The sequence below is a fragment of the Anomaloglossus baeobatrachus genome, chromosome 3 (assembly GCF_048569485.1).
Source record: "Anomaloglossus baeobatrachus isolate aAnoBae1 chromosome 3, aAnoBae1.hap1, whole genome shotgun sequence".
In the NCBI taxonomy this organism is placed as follows: Eukaryota; Metazoa; Chordata; class Amphibia; order Anura; family Aromobatidae; genus Anomaloglossus; species Anomaloglossus baeobatrachus.
The window spans coordinates 8,029,350-8,054,172 of NC_134355.1; positions in this window are offsets into that span (position 1 = coordinate 8,029,350).

The window sequence follows — 24,823 nt, forward strand, 5'->3', positions numbered from 1 at the left end:
CAGCGTCAAAAAAACGCAGTGTGTGAACTTAGCCACATACTTTGGTTTTATTTCTATATATAAGTTGCAGTAAAGTCATCTATGTTAGGCAGCTCATCAGTCATCAGTGTCTATAAAAAGATTTAAAAAAAAAAAGCAAAAAGGTCGCTTGTAAAATGTCACAATGTGCAACAAATTCAAGATCTTTCCTGCTCCTTATGTAACATTAGGACCTCCCTCTGCGCTGTGTGCCTCTGCGCTGTGTGCCTCTGCGCTGTGTGACTCTGCGCTGTGTGCCTCTGCGCTGTGTGCCTCTGCGCTGTGTGCCTCTGCGCTGTGTGCCTCTGCGCTGTGTGCCTCTGCGCTGTGTTCCTCTGCGCTATGTGCTTCTGCGCCGTGTGCCTCTGCGCTGTGTGCCTCTGTGCTAAGTGCCTCTGCGCTGTGTGCCTCTGTGCTGTGTGCTTCTGCGCTGTGTGCCTCTGCGCTGTGTGCCTCTGCGCTGTGTTCCTCTGCGCTATGTGGTTCTGCGCTGTGTGCCTCTGCGCTGTGTGCCTCTGTGCTAAGTGCCTCTGCGCTAAGTGCCTCTGCGCTGTGTGCCTCTGCGCTATGTGCCTCTGCGCTGTGTGCCTCTGCGCTGTGTTCCTCTGCGCTGTGTGCTTCTGCGCCGTGTGCTTCTGCGCCGTGTGCCTCTGCGCTGTGTGCCTCTGTGCTAAGTGCCTCTGCGCTGTGTGCCTCTGTGCTGTGTGCTTCTGCGCTGTGTGCCTCTGCGCTGTGTGCCTCTGCGCTGTGTTCCTCTGCGCTATGTGGTTCTGCGCTGTGTGCCTCTGCGCTGTGTGCCTCTGTGCTAAGTGCCTCTGCGCTAAGTGCCTCTGCGCTGTGTGCCTCTGCGCTGTGTGCCTCTGCGCTGTGTGCCTCTGGGCTATGTGCTTCTGCGCTGTGTGCCTCTGCGCTGTGTGCCTCTGCGCTATGTGCCTCTGTGCTGTGTGCCTCTGCGCTGTGTGCCTCTGCGCTATGTGCCTCTGCGCTATGTGCCTCTGCGCTGTGTGCCTCTGCGCTGTGTGCCTCTGCGCTGTGTGCCTCTGCGCTGTGTGCCTCTGTGCTAAGTGCCTCTGCGCTGTGTGCCTCTGTGCTGTGTGCTTCTGCGCTGTGTGCCTCTGCGCTGTGTGCCTCTGCGCTATGTGCTTCTGCGCTGTGTGCCTCTGCGCTGTGTGCCTCTGGGCTATGTGCTTTTGCGCTGTGTGCCTCTGCGCTGTGTGCCTCTGTGCTGTGTGCTTCTGCGCTGTGTGCCTCTGCGCTGTGTGCCTCTGCGCTGTGTGCCTCTGTGCTGTGTGCCTCTGCGCTGTGTGCTTCTGCGCTGTGTGCCTCTGCGCTGTGTGCCTCTGCGCTGTGTGCCTCTGCGCTGTGTGCCTCTGTGCTGTGTGCCTCTGCGCTATGTGCCTCTGCGCTATGTGCCTCTGCGCTGTGTGCCTCTGCGCTGTGTGCCTCTGTGCTATGTGCCTCTGCGCTGTGTGCCTCTGCGCTGTGTGCCTCTGCGCTGTGTACCTCTGCGCTGTGTGCCTCTGTGAGAGAGAGAGAGAGAGAGAGAGAGAGAGAGAGAGAGAGAAAAAAAAAAATCCGGATCCGGATCGTGCACCCCGAATCCCGGGTACTGGTCGGACTCGGATCGGACTCTCGAACCGTGTGGATCCGGATTTTGCCGATCCGGGTCCGCTCAACACTAGTCTAATCGAACATTCGGGGAGAAGATTATAGAGGAAGAAAACCGCACTAGGTGGAAATCTTGGTTGGTGCCAAAAAAACACAAGACTTCGGATCCTTCAGTACAACTTGCAGGTGTAATATAAATCAGCCGATGACCAGGACGGGGCCGCTCAGATCCTTCCCAGACTCCCCATATTACAGGGCGTCCATACTGCGGATCACATCCATCTTGGAGGACGACTCCAGGACTTCTATTTCCTGGGGACCATTCTTTATTCTTTGCAATCATTCTGATTTCTTAGGTTGTGATAACTCCAGGCTGAGCTCAGTCCGGATCCTCGGCGTCTGCAGATTGTTCTCCACCTTCTTGAGATGCAGTCTGCAATGTCCGACCCTTCAGACCCATCTATCACGGAGCAGGCGGCCGCAGAGCCCCTTGTAGACGATGCTCCGGTGTAGACTCCACACTTTGTCTGCTGATAATAGGAGGTGACATAATATATCGTCCTCGGTTCTTGGCCTGAACTCTCATCACCGGAGCCCGGGGCGGCCGTCTCCTCTGGAGCTCGTGGCCCGCGCCGCTCTCATCCATCATCGGCTATTACCTGTACTTCATGTAATGGATTTTGCTTTAAGAACAGAGGAGACTTTGCCGGAGACGAGTCGTTTTCTGTCTTTTATTTCAGAAGGTTTTATGGACAAACAATCTAACATTTCCACTGGCAAAGTCCAGAAGAGACGAGAAAATCACTCATAGAAGTATACTCAGAAAAACCCTCGGGAGACGCGAGAGCTCCGATGGTGAGAAGGGCGCAATCACTGAATGGCTGTGTCCAGACGTATTGATCCCCACTTGTCTCCTGCTAAATATATGAAGTTTACCTTCTGGGACGCACCAAAGTCAGGGCACTGCGCTGCTGGGCTATAGGTCACTGCTGGGCTATGGGTCACTGCTGGGCTATGGGTCACTGCTGGGCTATGGGTCACTGCAGGGCTATGGGTCACTGCAGGGCTATGGGTCACTGCTGGGCTATGGGTCACTGCTGGGCTATGAGTCACTGCAGGGCTATGGGTCACTGCTGGGCTATGGGTCACTGCTGGGCTATGGGTCACTGCTGAGCTACGGGTCACTGCAGGGCTACGGGTCACTGCAGGGCTATGGGTCACTGCTAAGCTATGGATCACTGCTAAGCTATGGATCACTGCTGGGCTATGGGTCACTGCTGGGCTATGGGTCACTGCTGGGCTATGGGTCACTGCTGGGCTATGGGTCACTGCTGGGCTATGAGTCACTGCTGGGCTATGGGTCACTGCTGGGCTATGGGTCACAGCTGGGCTATGGGTCACAGCTGGGCTATGGGTCACTGCTGGGCTATGAGTCACTGCTGGGCTATGGGTCATTGCTGGCCTATGGGTCACTGCTGGGCTATGAGTTATTGCTGGGCTATGAGTTATTGCTGGGCTATGAGTTATTGCTGGGTATAGGTCACAGCTAGAGAGGAGCACTATTATTACACCACTACATGGATGCAGATTTCAACCAATCCAAGACCGTGTTACACAAGGTTGGCGCGTGACTGACTGCAACCAATCAGAGACCAGAACTGATGATGGCAGGGAAAGCAGTAAATATATATGATCTTTAATGATTGGAGCTGAAAGTAGTGTTACAGCCGCAGGGAAGGTCTGATTATGCCACAAAGTCATTTACCCCCGTCACACGCACTTACCTCCCGAACGACCTTGCTGTAGGAAATCCTCTTCCTGAAGGGGGAGGGACGTTCGGCGTCACAGCGACATCACACAGCGGCCGCCCAATAGAAGTGGAGGGGCGGAGATGAGCGGGACGTAACATCCCGCCCACCACCTTCCTTCCGCATTGCCGGCGGTCGCAGGTAAGCTGTGTTCATCGTTCCCGGGGTGTCACACGGAGCGATGTGCGCTGCCTCGGGAACGACGAACTACCGGCGCACAGAAGGAGGAACGACATGAAAATGAGCGACGTGTCAACGAGCAACGATGAGGTGAGTATTTCTGCTCGTTCACACTCGCTCGTAGGTGTCACACGCTACGATATCTCTGACGATGCCGGATGTGCGTCACCAACGACGTGACCCCGACGACATATCGCCCCATATATCGCAGCGTGTGACACCGCCTTAAAACCTAGGAGCGACGATCAACGATCACAAAATCGTTCAAAAACGGTGATCGTTGACACGTCGCTCCTGTCCTTAATATTGTTACTGCTGCAGCTAGCGATGTTGTTTGTCGTTCCTGCGGCACCATACATTGCTGTGTGTGACATCGCTCCGTGTGACACCGCAGGAATGAGGAACATCGCCTTACCTGCCTCCACCGGCAATGCGGAAGGAAGGAGGTGGGCAGGGTGTTATGTCCCGCTCATCTCCGTCCCTCTGCTTCTATTGGGCGGCCGCTTAGTGACGTCGCGGTGATGTCGCGGTGACGCCGAACGCCCCTCCCCCTTGAGGGAGGGATTGTTCAGCGTTCACAGCGACGTCGCTGCACAGGTATGTGCGTGTGAAGCTGCCGTAGCGATAATGTTTGCTACGGCAGCGATCACCAAATGTCGCACCAACGACGGGGGCGGGTGCTATCGCGCTCGACATCGCTAGCAATCGCTGGTGATGTCCCAGCGTGTAAAGCCCCCTTAGTGGAGAAGTTCTTTATTAATCAGTTATTTTCCTATTTATTGATCAGTTTCTTCCCCTTGTGCTGTAATCTTCCACCTCCGGGGGGCGCTTTTCTTCCGGGTGCTTTATGCATCTATTTTCTCACCAAGCAGCCGCTGATCCTTTCTCATCTGTCGTCTTGAAACAATAAACGTAAATGGACCATTTCAATAATGCGCGACATAGAAATCCCGCGGTGATAATGGTGGTGATAAAATCCGCCGGATACCAGGACGGCACCACCATCGCCTTACCCAGCTCAACAATCGGCAGTTAGAGGGTTAATGAACAATGAAATGAGCGCGAGGAGTAAAGATGATACATGAGGGTGCAGCATAGCAGTGATGGTTAAGGATCCACAGCCAGGGCCCCCGTTGCGTTAATCTTCACACCCTGCGTTACGATGATTGCAGCCCTTCATGAGTCTTTGTTAATTGATATTGTTGCATTATGATGCCCCTGTAGGGGAGCCAATGTCGCCCTCGGCCTCGGAGGTGTTGTAAACCCCCAGTACTTCTTTGGAAGGCGCCTCGAGCCGGAACCGTCACCGAGGACCAAACAATGATCTGTGGTTGTATCGGCGGCGACCTCAGTGTAATAAGAAGAGACGCAACCGACGCGGAGACCACCGCGCTGAATTAAGAGGGGGAAACAATAATGTCGCTGGGAATGAGCGGAAAATGGGGGAAAGGGGACCCATCTACTACAAGGAGGAGGTCCTGACGAGCCCCCTAAATCTACCGGCTCCATAGGGGGTCCCAGGGCGAGTATAATCTCCCCATTAGCCTTATTTGGGGCTAAGGGACGTTCATGCTCCAACCCTGGACGTGACAACCCCAGAGCTGCCCCCTCCGAGGATCACACACAAAATGGATCAAAATGTTACAAATCCGGAAATGTAAACATTGTAACTCCACGTACAGGCGGCTAATGCCTGGGGGTCTCCTGTCCCCCGACGTCTGCTGATATTATGTCATCTGCTTTGTTGTCTTCATAAATTTCCATCATAAACCTAAAACGAGTCCATTATTGGAATGAAATCCATGTATCTCTGTTGTTTCCATGAACAGTGTGAAATCCATGTATCTCTGTTGTTTCCATAAACAGTGTGAAATCCATGTATCTCTGTTGTTTCCATGAACGATGTGAAATCCATGTATCTCTGTTGTTTCCATGAACAGTGTGAAATCCATGTATCTTTGTTGTTTCCATGAACAGTGTGAAATCCATGTATCTTTGTTGTTTCCATGAACAGTGTGAAATCCATGTATCTCTGTTGTTTCCATGAACGGTGTGAAATCCATGTATCTCTGTTGTTTCCATGAACGGTGTGAAATCTATGTATCTTTGTTGTTTCCATGAACAGTATGAAATCCATGTGTCTCTGTTGTTTCCATGAATGGAGTGAAATCCATGTATCTCTGTGGTTTCCATGAACGGAGTGAAATCCATGTATCACTGTTGTTTCCATGAACGGTATGAAATCCATGTATCACTGTTGTTTCCATGAACTGTGTGAAATCCATGTATCTCTGTTGTTTCCATGAATGGTATGAAATCCATGCGTCTCTGTTGTTTCCATGAACGGTATGAAATCCATGTGTATCTGTGGCTTCCATGAACGGTGTGAAATCCATGTGTCTCTGTTGTTTCCATGAACGGTATGAAATCCATGTGTATCTGTTGTTTCCATGAACGGTGTGAAATCCATGTGTATCTGTGGCTTCCATGAATGGAGTGAAATCTATATCTCTGATGTTTCCATGAATGGTGTGAAATCCATGTGTCTCTGTTGTTTCCATGAACGGTATGAAATCCATGTATCTCTGATGTTTCCGTGAACGGTGTGAAATCTATGTAACTTTGTTGTTTCCATGAAGGGTGTGAAATCCATGTGTCTCTGTTGTTTCCATGAATGGAATGAAATCTATGTATCTTTGTTGTTTCCATGAACGGTGTGAAATCCATGTGTCTTTGTTGTTTCCATGAACGGTGTGAAATCCATGCGTCTCTGTTGTTTCCATGAACGGTGTGAAATCTATGTAACTTTGTTGTTTCCATGAACGGTGTGAAATCTATGTATCTTTGTTGTTTCCATGAACGGTATGAAATCCATGTATCTTTGTTGTTTCCATGAACGGTATGAAATCCATGTATCTTTGTTGTTTCCATGAACGGTATGAAATCCATGTGTCTCTGTTGTTTCCATGAACGGTATGAAATCCATGTATCTTTGTTGTTTCCATGAACGGAATGAAATCTATGTATCTTTGTTGTTTCCATGAACAGTGTGAAATCCATGCGTCTCTGTTGTTTCCATGAAATGAATGAAATCCATGTATCTCTGTTGTTTTCATGAATGGTGTGAAAACCATGTATCTCTAACTTCCATGAACAAAGTTAAATCCATGTGTCTCTGTTGTTTCTTGTCGCTGTGACATTTGCACAGACTTCTGTAATTGAGGTGTTCTGTGGGGAAGATGATGCTCTGTCCAGAGTTATTACACCACATTGAAGTGGATGCAATGTGTCTGCTTCAATTGGACAGCACTGACCGCGGTAATTGTGGATGTAACTTACAGCTGGGAAGAAGCTAAAGACTAAATAACTGCCCCTTTATGTAAAAAAACTGTCATACTCTGACTGGAGAAATGTCGCAACGTTTACTTGTGATAAAACTAGAAATGGCGCTATATATTTAAAATTACAAAATCTCCCTGTTAGAATGAGCTCACTTATGGATTCTCAGTTAACTCATTCTGCAGCCTGCAATAGACAGTGCAACATGGCGGCTGCAAAAGGCGAACGGTGCAAAATTGAGGTTGAAACACAATTAGAAATCTTATTTATAGCAGACTGACAGCTTCCCAGTTAGCTCACCCTTAGATCGCTGGTGCCGGGAGAGCAGAAGCTGCTGGGTCTTAGCAGATCTAGATCGACCGGCTGCAGGAGAAAGTCACATAAAGTCGTATTTTACGTCGTGCTCCGGGACGGTCGGTCGATCCCTCTGGGGGCAGAATGGGGGAAATAGATGAAGAAAATATCGAAAAAGAAAAGGCGTAAAAATGTAGAAAGCAAGATTAAAAAGCGGAAAGTCGCGGACCGCCCGAATCACGAGCACGAAGTAAAAAGAAACCAGAATATTTATCCAAAGATAACTGTAATGTAAAGCGGCGGACGATGTGAGTCACCACCGTGCGGTGTTTTTATTAGAGGAACAGACGCGGATTTTATTTTCTTTCTTTACATTTTTCCTGATGCCGGAAAAAAACCTAAAGAAATCTGAAGATAAAAATGATAAAAAATAAACTCCGCAGATCAGAAACCCGCGAGAAAAGCTGCGGCGATCACACGAGGGTCGGTGGCGCCCGGCGCAGAGTCCTCAGTAACCCCGCGTGTGCCGCGCCGGCCCGTAGAGAGGATCCATCATCGCTCAGCCCCGGACCCTCATCCATATTCTCCGCTTTCTGCCGACTAATGAATGACTAATCCTGTCAGCGCCATTTTTCCTGGTATTAATAATGAAAGTGAAACTACTTCACTCAGCGGGAAAGTCAATTAAGATGAATAATTGCACAATTTAAATATTCATCTCATCAGAAGTGGAGGAAGATTCAGTTACAGACGCATCAATTATTCCCGCATTATTCCTGCCTGGATTGTGCCCGCAGCCGGCGGACGCCGAGATCCCATTATACGGGATGATGGAGATGGAGACGCATCCGTTATGTCACCGTCTGGGAGCTGCGGTCAGTCACCACTGGGGGCGCTGTCCCATTAACATCTATGGACCGCCAGTGATCCCGATATCCATGAACACTACTATGTGCCCCCTATAGAGCACCACCGCCATGACTGGATAATATCGCCAGAAGACCCCATATTACTTTACCTCCTCTCTCCAGCCGCTGCCATCTTCCTCCTTAACTTCCCTCCGGCAGCTTCTTGCATCCGGTGGTCCTTCTTGGTGGTCCTTCTTGGTGGTCCTTCTTGAGCCGTCACTTCAGAGCGCACCCTCTCCTCATGGCCACACACCCGTGTGTCCTCCTTGTGTCGTCTATAGTGGCTAGTGGGGTGATGAAGAGCTCATCCCACCCGTTCCCTATCTAGGGCCCAGCACTAAGGATACCTAGGGCCAGGTATCTGGATCAGCGAACAAGTTCAGAACCTATCTAGGGTGGTGCGGGACCCCAGGAACCAGCGGTAGGATCGGTCAGGGGTCACCATCTTCCCTTTCCCTAACACAGCATTTCCCTTCCCTTTCACCATCCATGGGGAACGCGAACTGGAATTTCCATGCAACAAAGTCTATGTGTCGATATGGAGGTAAAAGCCTGAGAATTCCAAAGGCTGCCCTCCCCCGATAAGTCAGGGCCATTAATAATGACTCAGAGGGTTACTGAGGATGGAGGAGGCGGGCGGTCACTGAATACTGAGGATGGAGGAGACGGGCGGTCACTGAATACTGAGGATGGAGGAGGCGGGCGGTCACTGAATACTGAGGATGGAGGAGACGGGCGGTCACTGAATACTGAGGACGGAGGAGATGGGCGATCACCGAATACTGAGGACGGAGGAGACGGGCGGTCACTGAATACTGAGGACGGAGGAGATGGGCGATCACCGAATACTGAGGACGGAGGAGACGGGCGGTCACTGAATACTGAGGATGGAGGAGGCGGGCGGTCACTGAATACTGAGGATGGAGGAGACGCCGGTCACTGAATACTGAGGATGGAGGAGACGGCGGTCACTGAATACTGAGGATGGAGGAGACGGCGGTCACTGAATACTGAGGATGGAGGAGACGGCGGTCACTAAATACTGAGGATGGAGGAGACGGGCAGTCACTGAATACTGATGATGGAGGAGACAGGCGGTCACTGAATACTGAGGACGGAGGAGACAGGCGGTCAGTGAATACTGAGGATGGAGGAGACGTGTGGTCACTGAATACTGAGGATGGAGGAGGCGGGCGGTCACTGAATACTGAGGATGGAGGAGACGGCGGTCACTGAATACTGAGGATGGAGGAGACGGCGGTCACTAAATACTGAGGATGGAGGAGACGGGCAGTCACTGAATACTGATGATGGAGGAGACAGGCGGTCACTGAATACTGAGGACGGAGGAGACGGGCGGTCAGTGAATACTGAGGATGGAGGAGACGGCGGTCACTGAATACTGAGGATGGAGGAGACGGGCGGTCACTGAATACTGAGGACGGAGGAGATGGGCGATCACCGAATACTGAGGACGGAGGAGACGGGCGGTCACCGAATACTGAGGACGGAGGAGATGGGCGATCACCGAATACTGAGGACGGAGGAGACGGGCAGTCACTGAATACTGAGGACGGAGGAGACGGGCGGTCACTGAATACTGAGGACGGAGGAGACGGACGGTCACTGAATATTGAGGACGGAGGAGACAGGCAGTTACTGAATACTGATGATGGAGGAGACAGGCGGTCACTGAATACTGAGAACGGAGGAGACAGGCGGTCAGTGAATACTGAGGACGGAGGAGACAGGCGATCAGTGAATACTGAGGATGGAGGAGACAGGCGGTCAGTGAATACTGAGGACGGAGGAGACGTGTGGTCACTGAATACTGAGGATGGAGGAGGCGGGCGGTCACTGAATACTGAGGATGGAGGAGACGGCGGTCACTGAATACTGAGGACGGAGGAGATGGGCGGTCACTGAATACTGAGGACGGAGGAGATGGGCAGTCACTGAATACTGAGGACGGAGGAGATGGGCGGTCACTGAATACTGAGGACGGAGGAGATGGGCGGTCACTGAATACTGAGGATGGAGGAGACGGGCGGTCACTGAATACTGAGGACGGAGGAGACGGGCGGTCACTGAATACTGAGGATGGAGGAGACGGCGGTCACTGAATACTGAGGATGGAGGAGACGGGCGGTCACTGAATACTGAGGACGGAGGAGATGGGCGATCACCGAATACTGAGGACGGAGGAGACGGGCGGTCACTGAATACTGAGGACGGAGGAGACGGGCGGTCACTGAATACTGAGGAGATGGGCGGTTACTGAATACGGAGGACGGAGGTGATGGGCGGTCACTAAATACTGAGGACAGAGGAGACGGACGGTCACTGAATACTGAGGACGGAGGAGACGGGCGACCACTAAATTTAGAGGCTGGAAGTGATGAATGGTGACCGGACACTGTCGTCCAGGATGACTTCTGGTTGCTGCTTTCAGGGTGAGCAGAGGATGTGGATTATGACGGCAGGAGCTCTTGGTGTGACTGGAGGTTTTGCGGGACAGCAACTAAAGCCAAGGACACTGGGATCCCAAAGTAGCTTCACGCCACGGGGATCCACACTACAAGGCACAAGGAAGAAGTTCTCACATGCTCCACAACACCGGTGGTGACCTCTGCTTCATCCAAGATCGGCTGGGGCCCATCACGGTGATGACCGGTGTGAGACTCTGAGTTGCCGGCGCCGCCGCCCCATGCTTCGGCGCCAACAGCCCTTCCCCCGTCACCACTGTCCTCCCCGGGGCTCGCTCCACTTGTGGGGAGCTGGACTATCTGGGCTGCATTAACATCAGCCCCAGAGGAGAGCGACATCTCGCAGTGGCGGCTAATTCCTGGCCGCGCACCACGGGTGGCGCTGCAAAGCATCCCCCATTCCCATCCAACATGGTCCTGGAAGAGGAAAAGTTGCAGGAAGGGTCTGCGGCGGAGAAGGCCGGGACTCCCGTCACTGCTGCAACTGATGACACGCTTCCCAGGGACCTTTCACCCTCCTTCCATCCCCCCCTTTGACTCTCTCCTTGCCTGTAGCTGACGTGGCCACGGAGCTGGGACAGGCCATTCACAGCAACCCCACAAAACCACTGGCCCGGTGACGAGTTATGCCCTGCAGGTCCCGTGGGGCGCTACATTTATCAGACCGCACCCAAGGATTACCAGACATGGCGGGAGATTTTATACAGGTATTTGTGTACAGGGAGGTCAGGGGGTAACGTGCACCTTTATACAATGCAGCACTGGCTCTGATAGTATGGCGCCCCTGATTCTTCTGTCGCCACAGAGGTGCTGCACCTCATCCAGAGGTGTGGTAATGTGGCGCCCTGGACAAGCCAGGACGTCACAGGTACTACAACAACACACCCCACACCCCGGTTAGGCACACCGAAGTCAAACAAAAATCCTTGTTGCCTCCCTCCAGGGGCTGATGTCCACACCAGGGGGTGGAGCCAGGTGGTTGGCCCCACCCACCGAGTTCACAGTCCTGGAGGCGGGAAAAGGAAGGCAGTTTAGTTTGGAGTTTGAGGAGTGGAGGAGTGAAGTGGCAGTGGAGGAGACTGACCGTGTCCGGGTGCGTGGCCCGGGCACATACAGCAAGGTTGGCAGACGGTGGTGACCGTCTGCAGGAGGGGCTGTTTGATTTAAACCGTAAGGACCGGGGACGGCGGTGGCCCGCCGGTACCGGATCGGGGAGCGAAGAGAAGCCAGCACCATTCGGCAGGGCTTACGGACCCCGACCAGGCTAGGAGTCGCCGTAAAACCGGTCAAATCCGTTAGCGAAGGGAACCTCCGGGGTTTCCCAGCAGTCAAGACCCGATTGAAGGCAACCGCTCAAACCGTGAAGGGAAATACAGTCACCGCCAAGGCTACAGTTCCCAGGGCCAGAGTCTGCGGGCCAAAGGGGCTCCCTCAGCATCCATCTAAGCTGGGGAGCGGGATACCGGTGGGAACCCATTGGAACCGTGAACATAACACAGGTGCAGGGAAAGGCAGTCACCGCCAACCTACCGGGAGAGCTACCGCAGCCGTCTGTGGGACCCGTCCATCCAGCCGTTTGCTTTACCGGAGACTTTGCATTCATCATTGGCTGAGTGAGTACCACCGTGCCGTGCGGCACCGCGCTGCCCCCGCGACCCTGCACCTCACCAGGTCCCGTAACCCGCCTGCTATCCCCTCCCTCACCGGGCCCTGGGGAAACCAACCCCCCTACCCACGGAGGGGAGAAACAACATCCAAGCTGCTCCCTGTCACCGCTCCCGGGAGCCCCGTCCAGAGCAGCGGTGGTGCCACAACCTCACCACAACCGTGGGTGGCGTCACGGACAATATCCCTAAACCAAACCACCCCCTTTCACTCATGGGCGAGAAGCGCCGCTCGAGTCCCCGGGATCCGGCCCACTGCTCGAGCCACCGACCGAGCAGCAGCAGCAGCGCCGGACCCGAGCAGTGGGTGAGCGCAGCGTCCCCTCCTCTGCCCGCGACAGTATCCCATTCCCGGGTAAGGAGGGGGTCATCTACCGATTCACATGACACACGCACACAGACAGACTCATCACAACACTCCACTAAACCGTGGTTATTGCCTAGTGCACTGGACTTGTATAGTGGCTAGTGTCGCGGGCGGAGGAGGGGACGCCACGCTCTCCCACTGCTCGGGTCCGGCTGCTGCGGCCTGCTGCTGCTCGGTGGCTCGAGCGATGGGCCGGATCCCGGGGACTCGAGCGGCGCTCCTCGCCCGTGAGTGAAAGGGGATTGGTTGTGGGGATAGTTTATTGTCCGTGACGCCACCCACGGTTGTGGTGATTAAGTGGACACCACCGCTGCTCTGTCTGGGGAGCCCGGGAGTGATGGTATGGAGCAGCCAGTTGTTGATTTGTCCCTCCGTGGGTAGGGGGTTTGGTGGTCCCGGGGCCCAGTGATGGGGTTGGTATGGTGGACAGGCGGGTATGGGGCCTGTGGAGGTGCAGGGGCAGCGCTGTGCCGCGCGGCACGGAGGTACTCACTCAGCCAGTAAACATGACACAGTCTACGGTAAACAAACGGCTTGTTGGACGGGTCCCTCGGACGGTTACGGTGCTGATGTTCCCTGCAGTTAGCGGTGACGGTCTCTTCCCTGCACCTATGTAAAGTCTCTTGGTAGCGATGGGTTCCCACCGGTTACCCGCTCCCCGACCTGGACATGAGCTGGAGGAGCCCCTCTCTTGCCCGCAGGCGCTGGCCCTGGGAAACTGGTGCCTTGGCGGTGGCGGTGTCTCCCCTAAACGGTCGGACTGTTGCCTTCAATCGGGACTTGGTTGTTAGGAGACAGACGTCCCCTTCACTGACGGATTTGGCAAATTATGGCGACTCCTAGCCTTGCCGGGATCCGAAAGGCCCCTGCCCTGGTGCTGACTGTTCTTCGTATACCGCTCCGGTACCGCCGGGCCACTACCCGTCCGCGGTCCTTCAAGCAATCTCCAAGCAGTCCCCCTGCAGACTATCACCGCCGTCTGCTGACCTTGCTGTCTCAATCCGGGGCACACACCCGGACCAACTTCAGGCTTTCTTAACTGTTCCTTTTCTGTCACCACTCTTACTGTCCTCCTTTACCACTTCCTTCTACTTCACTCCCTAAACTCTATCTCGCTTCCTCTCACTTTCACTTCCCTCACTTGACTGCCTGGTTTTCCCACCTCCAGGGCTGTGAACTCCTCGGTGGGCGGAGCCAACCGCCTGGCCCACCCCCTGGTGTGGACATCAGCCCCTGGAGGAAGGCAACAAGGATTTTAGGTTAGCCTTGGTGTACCTGCCAGGAATGTGGGGTGCATGTGATGTTGTGACCTGTGACCCCTGGCTTGCCCAGGGCGTCACACTAGCACCATCCCCGAAACTAGTCTGGGGGTGGAGCTTAGTGGGGGAGGTGTCTGAGGTGAGTGGGCGGAGCTGAGTTGACAGTGAGTGGTGTGGTGAGGAGGCGACCAGAGAGTAGGGACCCGGTTGACACAGAAGAAGGGATCCTGGAAACACGGGAGTGCGGGAGGCATCCGTGGGCTTGCTCCACAGAACACCGGGTGGAAGGACCCGGTCCCTAAACTAAAAGAAACTAACAAACTGTTTAGTAACACCGGGGGCCAGAAAATCAGCACATGAATTCGCTGGAAGGGGGCCACAGAGGATCCGGGGTCCAAGCAGGCAGAAAACCCATTGAAGGTCCGCGGCCCCTGGCTCTGGGCTCTGTGTTTGGAGGCGCCGGACAGGAGGGCGAGAGTCAGTGCAGACAAGACGACCAGGAAAGGCACATCTGAGGGGTGCACCGGTATTAACCTCTGACCTGCCCGGAATCGGCGGGAGCCCATCGCGGTGGATTCCAGCATACCGCGGGTGATCGTCGGCTTACTGTACACCTGTGGAACTGATACCGTGAGTAAAGACTTTGACTACAACGCCCAGTGTCGTCTACGTCCTTCCTGCACCTTCTCATGATGCCGGGGCCTCAAGCTCTACCTGTGGGGAGCAATATCACCTCAGCTGCGCCATCATTATCTGCCCCGGGGAATACACAGCGCAGTGGTGACCCACATAGCCGTAAAACCACAGGGGGCGTCACAAACCTATACTCTTAACTACAACTCCCATCATCACAATCATCATCCCTTTATTATCAAAAGACACCGCCAGGGTCACGGAACCGGTCTACGCCGACACGACATCACCGGACTAGTCCAGCCCGGTAACGAGTAACCCCCGACCCTGGAGCTGGGCGTGTCAATGAAGGTGTGACTTTTTGGTTTTTATGAATCATCTGGTCCAGGTTCCCGTTAATGTGGCTGTATCTGCCGCCGGGATCATCACTATTGGTATAATGAGCCCCCAGTGACCACGACAAGAAGTAAACAGCAGCCCCCACATTTCTTATCTTTTGTGCAGTTTTTTTCCAGCAGCCCCCGGCATTAATACGACTCCTCCACCAGTCCCAGCCCCCGACCCCCCGGCATTAACACGACTCCTCCACCGGCCCCAGCCCCCGACCCCCCGGCACTAACACGACTCCTCCACCGGCCCCAGCCCCGGCCCCCCTGCATTAACACGACTCCTCCACCGGCCCCAGCCCCCGACCCCCCGGCATTAACACGACTCCTCCACCGGCCCCATCCCCCGGCCCCCCTGCATTAACACGACTCCTCCATCGGCCCCAGCCCCCGACCCCCCGGCATTAACACGACTCCTCCACCGTCCCCATCCCCCGGCCCCCCTGCATTAACACGACTCCTCCATCGGCCCCAGCCCCCGACCCCCCGGCATTAACACGACTCCTCCACTGGCCCCAGCCCCCGGCCCCCCGGCATTAACACGACTCCTCCACCAGTCCCAGCCCCGGCCCCCCAGCATTAACACGACTCCTCCACCGGCCCCAGCCCCGGCCCCCCTGCATTAACACGACTCCTCCACCGGCCCCAGCCCCGGCCCCCCTGCATTAACACGACTCCTCCACCGGCCCCAGCCCCGGCCCCCGGCATTAATACGACTCCTCCACCAGCCCCAGCCCCCGACCCCCCGGCATTAACACGACTCCTCCACCAGTCCCAGCCCCGGCCCCCCAGCATTAATACGACTTCTCCACCAGCCCCAGCCCCCGGCATTAATACGACTCCTCCCCCGGCCCCAGCCCCCGGCCCTCCAGCATTAATACGACTTCTCCACCAGCCCCAGCCCCCGGCATTAATACGACTCCTCCCCCGGCCCCAGCCCCCGGCCCCCCAGCATTAATACGACTTCTCCACCAGCCCCAGCCCCCGGCATTAACACGACTCCTCCACCGGCCCCAGCCCCGGCCCCCGGCATTAATACGACTTCTCCACCAGCCCCAGCCCCCGGCATTAATACGACTCCTCCACCAGCCCCAGCCCCCGACCCCCCGGCATTAACACGACTCCTCCACCAGTCCCAGCCCCGGCCCCCCAGCATTAATACGACTTCTCCACCAGCCCCAGCCCCCGGCATTAATACGACTCCTCCCCCGGCCCCAGCCCCCGGCCCTCCAGCATTAATACGACTTCTCCACCAGCCCCAGTCCCCGGCATTAATACGACTCCTCCCCCGGCCCCAGCCCCCGGCCCCCCAGCATTAATACGACTTCTCCACCAGCCCCAGCCCCCGGCATTAACACGACTCCTCCACCGGCCCCAGCCCCCGACCCCCCGGCATTAACACGACTCCTCCACCGGCCCCAGCCCCGGCCCCCGGCATTAATACGACTCCTCCACCAGTCCCAGCCCCGGCCCCCCAGCATTAATACGACTTCTCCACCAGCCCCAGCCCCCGACCCCCCGGCATTAACACGACTCCTCCACCGGCCCCAGCCCCCGACCCCCCCCCCCGGCATTAACACGACTCCTCCACCGGCCCCAGCCCCCGACCCCCCGGCATTAACACGACTCCTCCACCAGCCCCAGCCCCGGCATTAATACGACTCCTCCACCAGTCCCAACCCCGGCCCCCCTGCATTAACACGACTCCTCCACCGGCCCCAGCCCCCGGCCCCTGGCATTAACACGATGCCTCTGCCAGCCCCAGCCCCCCATTATTAACACGACTCCTCCACCTGTCCCAGCCCCAGCCCCCCTGCATTAACATGACTCCTCCACCGGCCCCAGCCCCCGCTAATCATGGCGGAGCCCCCAGATAAGCAGCACAAGGCGTCTGGATCAGCCGCGGCTTCATTCGCTTCCTGATTTCCTATTGATTACGCGGCTGAAGAATTTATTTCCATCTGATGAAGTCGCTGAAGAGAAATTTATTTATTTTCTAATGTGGAGCGACAGAATTTTCCATTAGAACAAGAAAAAAAAATCTCGGAGACGAATGTTTTGCCACTTGGGATTCATGAAAGAACATTTACTCGAAAAATCCCAGAAAATGTAAATCTGCGTCTCCTTCTGATACATTGTAACACGATCTGCCGAGCGGAGTGTAAATATGGGGGGGGGTCACTGCAGCAGGTGCCCCCATGGGTATGAGTGCGGATACACCCGTGTGACGCCCCCGCACCTGTGTAATCACTCATCCTCATAGAGCTAAAAGCCCAGATCCGGGGGTCAGGTCCGGGCAGGTTCTGGTCTTTGTGTTGGTGGATCACACTCGGCCATTCAATCTATGAGGACCCACGATCATCTAAAATAAAACGGACGGCGCTTCCTAACAGACAAGTGTGAACAGGCACAAACCATGAAATATACAAATGAGGCACTAAGGCATGCAAACATTGAGTATAGGAACCTGGACGGGCATTGCTGCTAAGGAAATGCATTTATAAATAGAGACACGTAGGCTAGCTCATCCCGGGTACAGGCATATATGTAGGGACGCCCTGATGCTGGCTCCTGGGCTCACACATGACGCTGGCTGCTAGGCTCACACGTGACGCCGGCTGCTGGGCTCACACGTGACGCCGGCTGCTGGGCTCACACATGATACGGACTGCTGAGCACACACGCAACACCGGCTGCTGGGCTCACACGTGACGCCAGCTGCTGGGCTCACATACGACGCCGGCTGCTGGGCTCACACGCGTTGCCGGCTGCTGGGCTCACACTTGATGCTAATCGCTAAGCTCACACATGACGCTGGCTGCTGGGCTCACATACAGCTGGCCTTTTCTATGTGCTAAGTGTCTCTACTTTTGAATATATTTCCTTAGCAGTAATACACGTCCAGATTCCTATATTCCGTATTTGCATGACTTAGCGCAAAATATATTTGAATACAGAATAAAAACTTTTATGGAAATCAGGTAACGGATCCGTCCTCCATAGACCCCAATGTTAAAAAAACAGGCCTAGCTGAAATCAGGTATTTACCCCCCCCCCCACCCCCCACTGCCACCACCGCCACCACTGCCTGCTGCATTATTTTAGGCCAGGCACTTTGTGCAGAGCCAGCTCTGCTACATCAGGAATCACTGACACATTTCTGTGGTAGGCGCTGGCCTGTGGAGGTACACGGCTGTCAGGGCCATAGAAGGGGTTAATGTGTGCCCCGTCTGAAGGCGGAGAGCGACCGGTGACAGACGTCTGAGTGAAACGCGTGATAACCACACGGAGCAGCCGGCGTGAAATGAGCCACCGCTCCCAGCAGATATTTATGTTATCAGAAATTAGCATAGCAAATGTAATTAGAACTTATGCTGAGACGCCGCCGCGGCGGTGGCAATGGCGGTGGCGGTGTCACGTCTCTATGTCACTTTATTCTATTTCTTCTCTCTCTTTCCCGCTCACTATCTTCCTATCTCCTCTCTTTCTTGCTCTCCATATCTTCCTTTTCTCCTCTACCTGTCTCTCGCTTTCTTTTTTATCTATTTTTTCTTCTTTGCTGTCTTTTTCTCTAATTCTTCCTCTCTGTCTCTTCGTCCTTCTTTCTACCTCCCTTTCTTCTCTATTTTGTCCTCTTCTTTTACCCTTTCTTGTTCTCTCTATCTTTATATCTGTCACGATGGTAACGTAGTAACTGGGCTCCTAAACTGGCCCTCGGGCTAGAGGCCCTAACATGTCCGTTATCCCAGAGGTACTTCTGAAGGTGAGGAGGTCTGGACCGCCAACGTAGCCCTGAGTCTGGATCAGCCCTAGTCTAATCCCCCCTCACCCCCAAACCAAGAGAGGGCCGGGACTGGAGTGGTAAATCCCATACAGAAGAAAGACTGGGGGAAACCAAACTCCTGCTTGACCGATCACTAGTAAGCACACAACAGGTCAACACTCGGCTCTCAGTAAGCAACTCTAAAGCACCAGGTAGTATGTTACCCTCTAAAAAAACAAAAAAACTGAGCTGTGACAAATGTTCAATAAACATGCAACATTACAAGCATGTGAATTGCAGCCTCAAGACTAGAAAAAAAAAACAAGGAGAAAATTGTAGAAAAAATACCCTGACTATAAATAAATAAATTGCAAGTGCTTAATAAACAGGGTACTTAGTATATACATTTTTGCAAAAAGGTAAGAAGCTGTCTCACCTCGTCACGGTGTACCCATCTGAGACAGTCCCAGTGTTTTTAACTTTAGTAGGTTAGGGACTGTCTCAGATGGGTACACCGTGACGAGGTGAGACAGCTTCTTACCTTTTTGCAAAAATGTATATACTAAGTACCCTGTTTATTAAGCACTTGCAATTTATTTATTTATAGTCAGGGTATTTTTTCTACAATTTTCTCCTTGTTTTTTTTCTAGTCTTGAGGCTGCAATTCACATGCTTGTAATGTTGCATGTTTATTGAACAATTGTCACAGCTCAGTTTTTTTGTTTTTTTTGTCTGTTATCTTGCTTTAATGCAAGTTGGGGGTGCAGCCCTCCTGATACTGAGGCTGAACAATTACCTGCTTCTCAGTTTTTGCTGTGTATTTAATCTGGGACCCAGCTAACCACTTTACCATCCATATTGAAGTTTTGACATGACACTAGTCAGGTATAGAATATGTTTTTAACTTTAGTAGGTTAGGGACTGTCTCAGATGGGTACACCGTGACGAGGTGAGACAGCTTCTTACCTTTTTGCAAAAATGTATATACTAAGTACCCTGTTTATTAAGCACTTGCAATTTATTTATTTATAGTCAGGGTATTTTTTCTACAATTTTCTCCTTGTTTTTTTTCTAGTATGTTACCCTCTGTAGTGTGAATAGGGTCAAAAGGTGCTATGACACCTTCCAAGTTTAGAGCTGAACACCGCGTGACAGTACCCCTCCCTCTACAAGGAGCTTCTGGACCAGGACTCTCCGGACGGATGACGATGATGGAAAGCCCTAACCAGGCGTTCCACATGGATATCTGAAGCTGGTGCTCAAGTCCTCTCCTCGGGAACATAACCCTCCCAATGCACCAGATACTGCAGAAAATGATGAATGACCCGGGAATCAATAATTCTAGACACTTCAAATTCCAAAGAACCGTCCACCAAAACCGGAGGTAGCGGGGCGGGAGGGGGGTTCCCAAAACCGCAAACCTTTTCCATGAAGACTTATGAAATACATTGTGGATTTTATATACAGCAGGCAAGGCCAAAAGATTGATTGTTGCCTATAATTCTGAACAGACCAATGAAATGAGGTCCTACCTTAAGTGAAGGTATCTTAAGCTTGATACTCTTCGTAGATAACCACACAAAATCAGCCACACACAGGTCCGGACCAGACACACGTCCACCGTCAGCCACACACAGGTCCGGACCAGACACACATCCACCGTCAGCCACACACAGGTCCGAACCAGACACACATCCACAGTCAGCCACACACAGGTCCGGACCAGACACACATCCACCGTCAGCCACACACAGGTCCGGACCAGACACACATCCACCGTCAGCCACACGCTTATGGTCAATGTTAAGCAAATGTTGCTGAGTCTTTCCCCAATTAGATCAAAACGTTGACCCCAACAAGTCCTCTTCAGATACCCAGAAGATTGACCTTTGAGGAACGTACAGAATTGAGGATGCTGACCATGAACACAAAAGAAGGGGACACACCAGAGGACTCATGATGGTGATTATTAATAGCAAATTCAGCCAGAAGAAGGAACAAGGACCACTCCTCCCGATTATCCAAGACAAAACAGAGCCAATACTGCTCCAGGATCTCATTCATGCGCTCGGTTTGTCCATTAGACATTCGGGAACATCGATGAGTGAGACAAATTAATCCCTGAGACCAGAATGACCTCCAAAAATTAGCAGCCAATTGAGTACCTCTATCAGAGACAGTATCAGCCGGGACTCCATGGAGTCTGACGATCTCACATAGGAATACCTGGGCTACAGTCTTCGCTTCCAGTAGAGATGATAGAGCGATAAAATGGGGCATTTTGGAAAACCTGTCCACCACAGCTAAAATAACCGTATTACCAGCAGAAGGAGGCAGATCCATGATGAAATCCATGGAAATATCCATCCATGTTTTTCTAGGTACACTTAATGGCAGCAGACACCTGGATGGAAGAGAGTGCAAGGGCTTAGATTGCGCACAGGTGATCCAAGCGGACACATAGGAGACCACATCGCTTCGGATTTTGGGCCATCAGAAACGGCGCAACAGGAAATCCAGCTTACCCTTCACCCAAGGATGACCAACGAGGACAGAGACATGATGCTGCCCCAATAACTTAAGGTGTAGGTTCAGGGGCGCAAAAGACTGTTAGCTGGGACCTCCGATGGTGCTTCATCCTAGGCCTCGGCAATCTCAGCTTCAACCTGTGTACTGAGTGCCGACACCACCACAGATTTTCAGGATTGTCCCATTTTAGAGCAACCTGCAGCTTGGAGGGATCCATCCTAAAACCAGAGGCAGAAATAATGTAACCCAGAAACGGCAGCTCCTGAAAACCAAATAGACATTTCTCATGCTCAGCGTACAGCTGGTTTGCCCTGAGTATCTCTAACACCTGTTTAACGTCTTCCATGTGTGACCTGAGATCTAGAGAATAAAGGAGAATATCATCCTCCCAGGTCACTCTCACTCCTATAAACTTGGTGTAATCCCGGTCACTCTCACCCATCTATATCATCAAAAATAGCAGGTGCAGTCAAGTAGAGGGAAGGAGGAAAAAAACAAAGATGTATATGGTAAACTTTGGAATGTGACTATGCATTACTGCAAAGAAACATGAAAAAAAAAATTGGGGGGAAAAAATTAGTTATTTTGCAAATAAAGCTGGCCAAATTTACTTGAGCCCAGTTACCACGCCAAGGTGTAACTCTCCACTGTGTTCTAATGTAAATTACTGCCTCTTTTTGTGTCATTATCACTCTCACACCTATAAAATGGTATATTCCCAGGTCACTCTTGTGACGCCCTGGACTAGCCAGGTAGTCACAGTTAGGCCCTTACACAAACACCTCCCCTCCCTTAATAAGGTGACAGCAGCCAACCTACAAACCCTTGTCACCTCCCTCAGGGTTTGATGTTCACACCAGGGGGCGGAGCCAGGCGGTTGGCCACGCCCACCAAGGAGTTCACAGGCCCTGAGGCAGGAAAAAACAGTTAGTTCAGTCAGTACAGTGAAGTGGAGAGTTGAGTTTGTCCAGTTTGGAGTAGAGTCAAGTTCAAGTGCAGCAGGCCTGAGGTGTCAGGTCTGCAGCATCAACACTCACTGGTGCCGGGGTCGTAGCCCTGGTACCGTGGCAAGGAGGCAGACGGTGGTCGCCACCTGCAGGAGCTGGGATTACAGCCGATGGAACCGTAAGGGAACGGGACCGGGTAGTGGCCCGCCGGTACCGAACCGGGGAACCGACTGGAAAACGGAGCACCATGAGGGGTACTCAGACCCAGTATGAGGCCCAGAAACCACTGGACCGAGTCGAATCCACTGATTGCGGACTGGACTTTAGGTCCTTTCCCAACTAAGACCCGACTGAAGACAACAGCCCAACCATAGGGATAGAAAGCCACCGCCCAGGCAGAGAGATCCCACGGGCCAGCGTCTGCGGGCAAAAGGGCTTTCCTGACACATCAGGCTGGTGAGCGGACTACCGTTGCTCAGGCATAGGAGTCGTCATTTCTACCAAAAGTGAGGTGCAGGAGAAAGGCGGAAACCACCAACCTGAAAAGGGGAAAAGCGCAGCCGGCTGCGGGCACCATCCACCATCTTGTTTGATTTACCAGAGACTCCAGCGTGTCTGTAATAGGGAGTACAACAGTGCCTTCGGGCCGCGCACCACGCTGCACAGTACCGACACGCCAGCACGCATCCATCCCCCGCCTCAGCACCTCCCTCGGGCCCCCGGGACCATCATCCCCCTACCCACGTAGGGGTCAACACCAAGCTGCGCAACACCATCCCCGGGAGCCTAGTCAACGGCAGCGGTGGTGTCCATCCATTCACCACAACCCGTGGGTGGCGTCACAAACTTAATCCCCAAACAACCGCGGCCCCGGCCATGGACCTCTCCACCGAACACCACCCCTCACGTAGTGCCAGCATCCCCCTTTCAGTGCGACGTGACCACCCTGGGTCCGGGAGGAGCTCGAGCCACCCACCGACGAGCCCGGATCCGAGCGGCTCGGCTGTGGCAGAGTGCGGAGCGGTACACACTCACACCTATAAACTTTGTATACCCCAGGTCACTCTCACACCTATAAACTAATATACCCCCAGGTCACTCTCACACCTATAATCTTGGTATACCCCCAGGTCACTCTCACACCTATAATCTTGGTATACCCCCAGGTCACTCTCACACCTATAAACTAATATACCCCCAGGTCACTCTCACACCTATAAACTAATATACCCCCAGGTCACTCTCACACCTATAAACTAATATACCCCCAGGTCACTCTCACACCTATAATCTTGGTATACCCCCAGGTCACTCTCACACCTATAAACTAATATACCCCCAGGTCACTCTCACACCTATAAACTAATATACCCCCAGGTCACTCTCACACCTATAAACTAATATACCCCCAGGTCACTCTCACACCTATAATCTTGGTATACCCCCAGGTCACACTCACACCTATAATCTTGGTATACCCCCAGGTCACTCTCACACCTATAATCTTGGTATACCCCCAGGTCACACTCACACCTATAATCTTGGTATACCCCCAGGTCACTCTCACACCTATAAACTAATATACCCCCAGGTCACTCTCACACCTATAATCTTGGTATACCCCCAGGTCACGCTCACACCTATAATCTTGGTATACCCCCAGGTCACTCTCACACCTATAAACTAATATACCCCCAGGTCACTCTCACACCTATAAACTAATATACCCCCAGGTCACGCTCACACCTATAATCTTGGTATACCCCCAGGTCACGCTCACACCTATAAACTAATATACCCCCAGGTCACTCTCACACCTATAAACTAATATACCCCCAGGTCACGCTCACACCTATAATCTTGGTATACCCCCAGGTCACTCTCACACCTATAAGCTTGGTATACCCCCAGGTCATTCTCACACCTATAATCTTGGTATACCCCCAGGTCACTCTCACACCTATAAGCTTGGTATACCCCCAGGTCACTCTCACACCTATAATCTTGGTATACCCCCAGGTCACTCTCACACCTATAAGCTTGGTATACCCCCAGGTCACTCTCACACCTATAAGCTTGGTATACCCCCAGGTCACTCTCACACCTATAAGCTTGGTATACCCGCAGGTCACTCTCACACCTATAAGCTTGGTATACCCCCAGGTCACTCTCACACCTATAAACTAATATACCCCCAGATCACTCTCACACCTATAAACTGGTATACCTCAACTCAGAACCTGAGTTGTATACTTGGGCTTAGATTCAAACTATTGTCATTCTATTAACCAAGTGCATTTAGGAGAGCTCGGCATTATAATGCAACCTAATTTAATATGTCCACTGTTATTCCTGTACAAGTTTCGGTTTCCTCAAGGTCATTCTTACACAAATAGTTTGGTTTACTCCACATTGTCACACAGAGCTTTGCACAAAATTCACCAGGCTAGCAGAAATTAACCTCTGCTAGCCTGGTTGTTAAGGCTACTTTACACGCTGCGATATCGGTCCCGATATCGCTAGTGTGGGTACCCGCCCCCATCTGTTGCGCGACACGGGCAAATCGCTGCCCGTGCCGCACAACATTGCCCAGAGCCGTCACACATACTTACCTGTCCGGCGACGTCGCTGTGA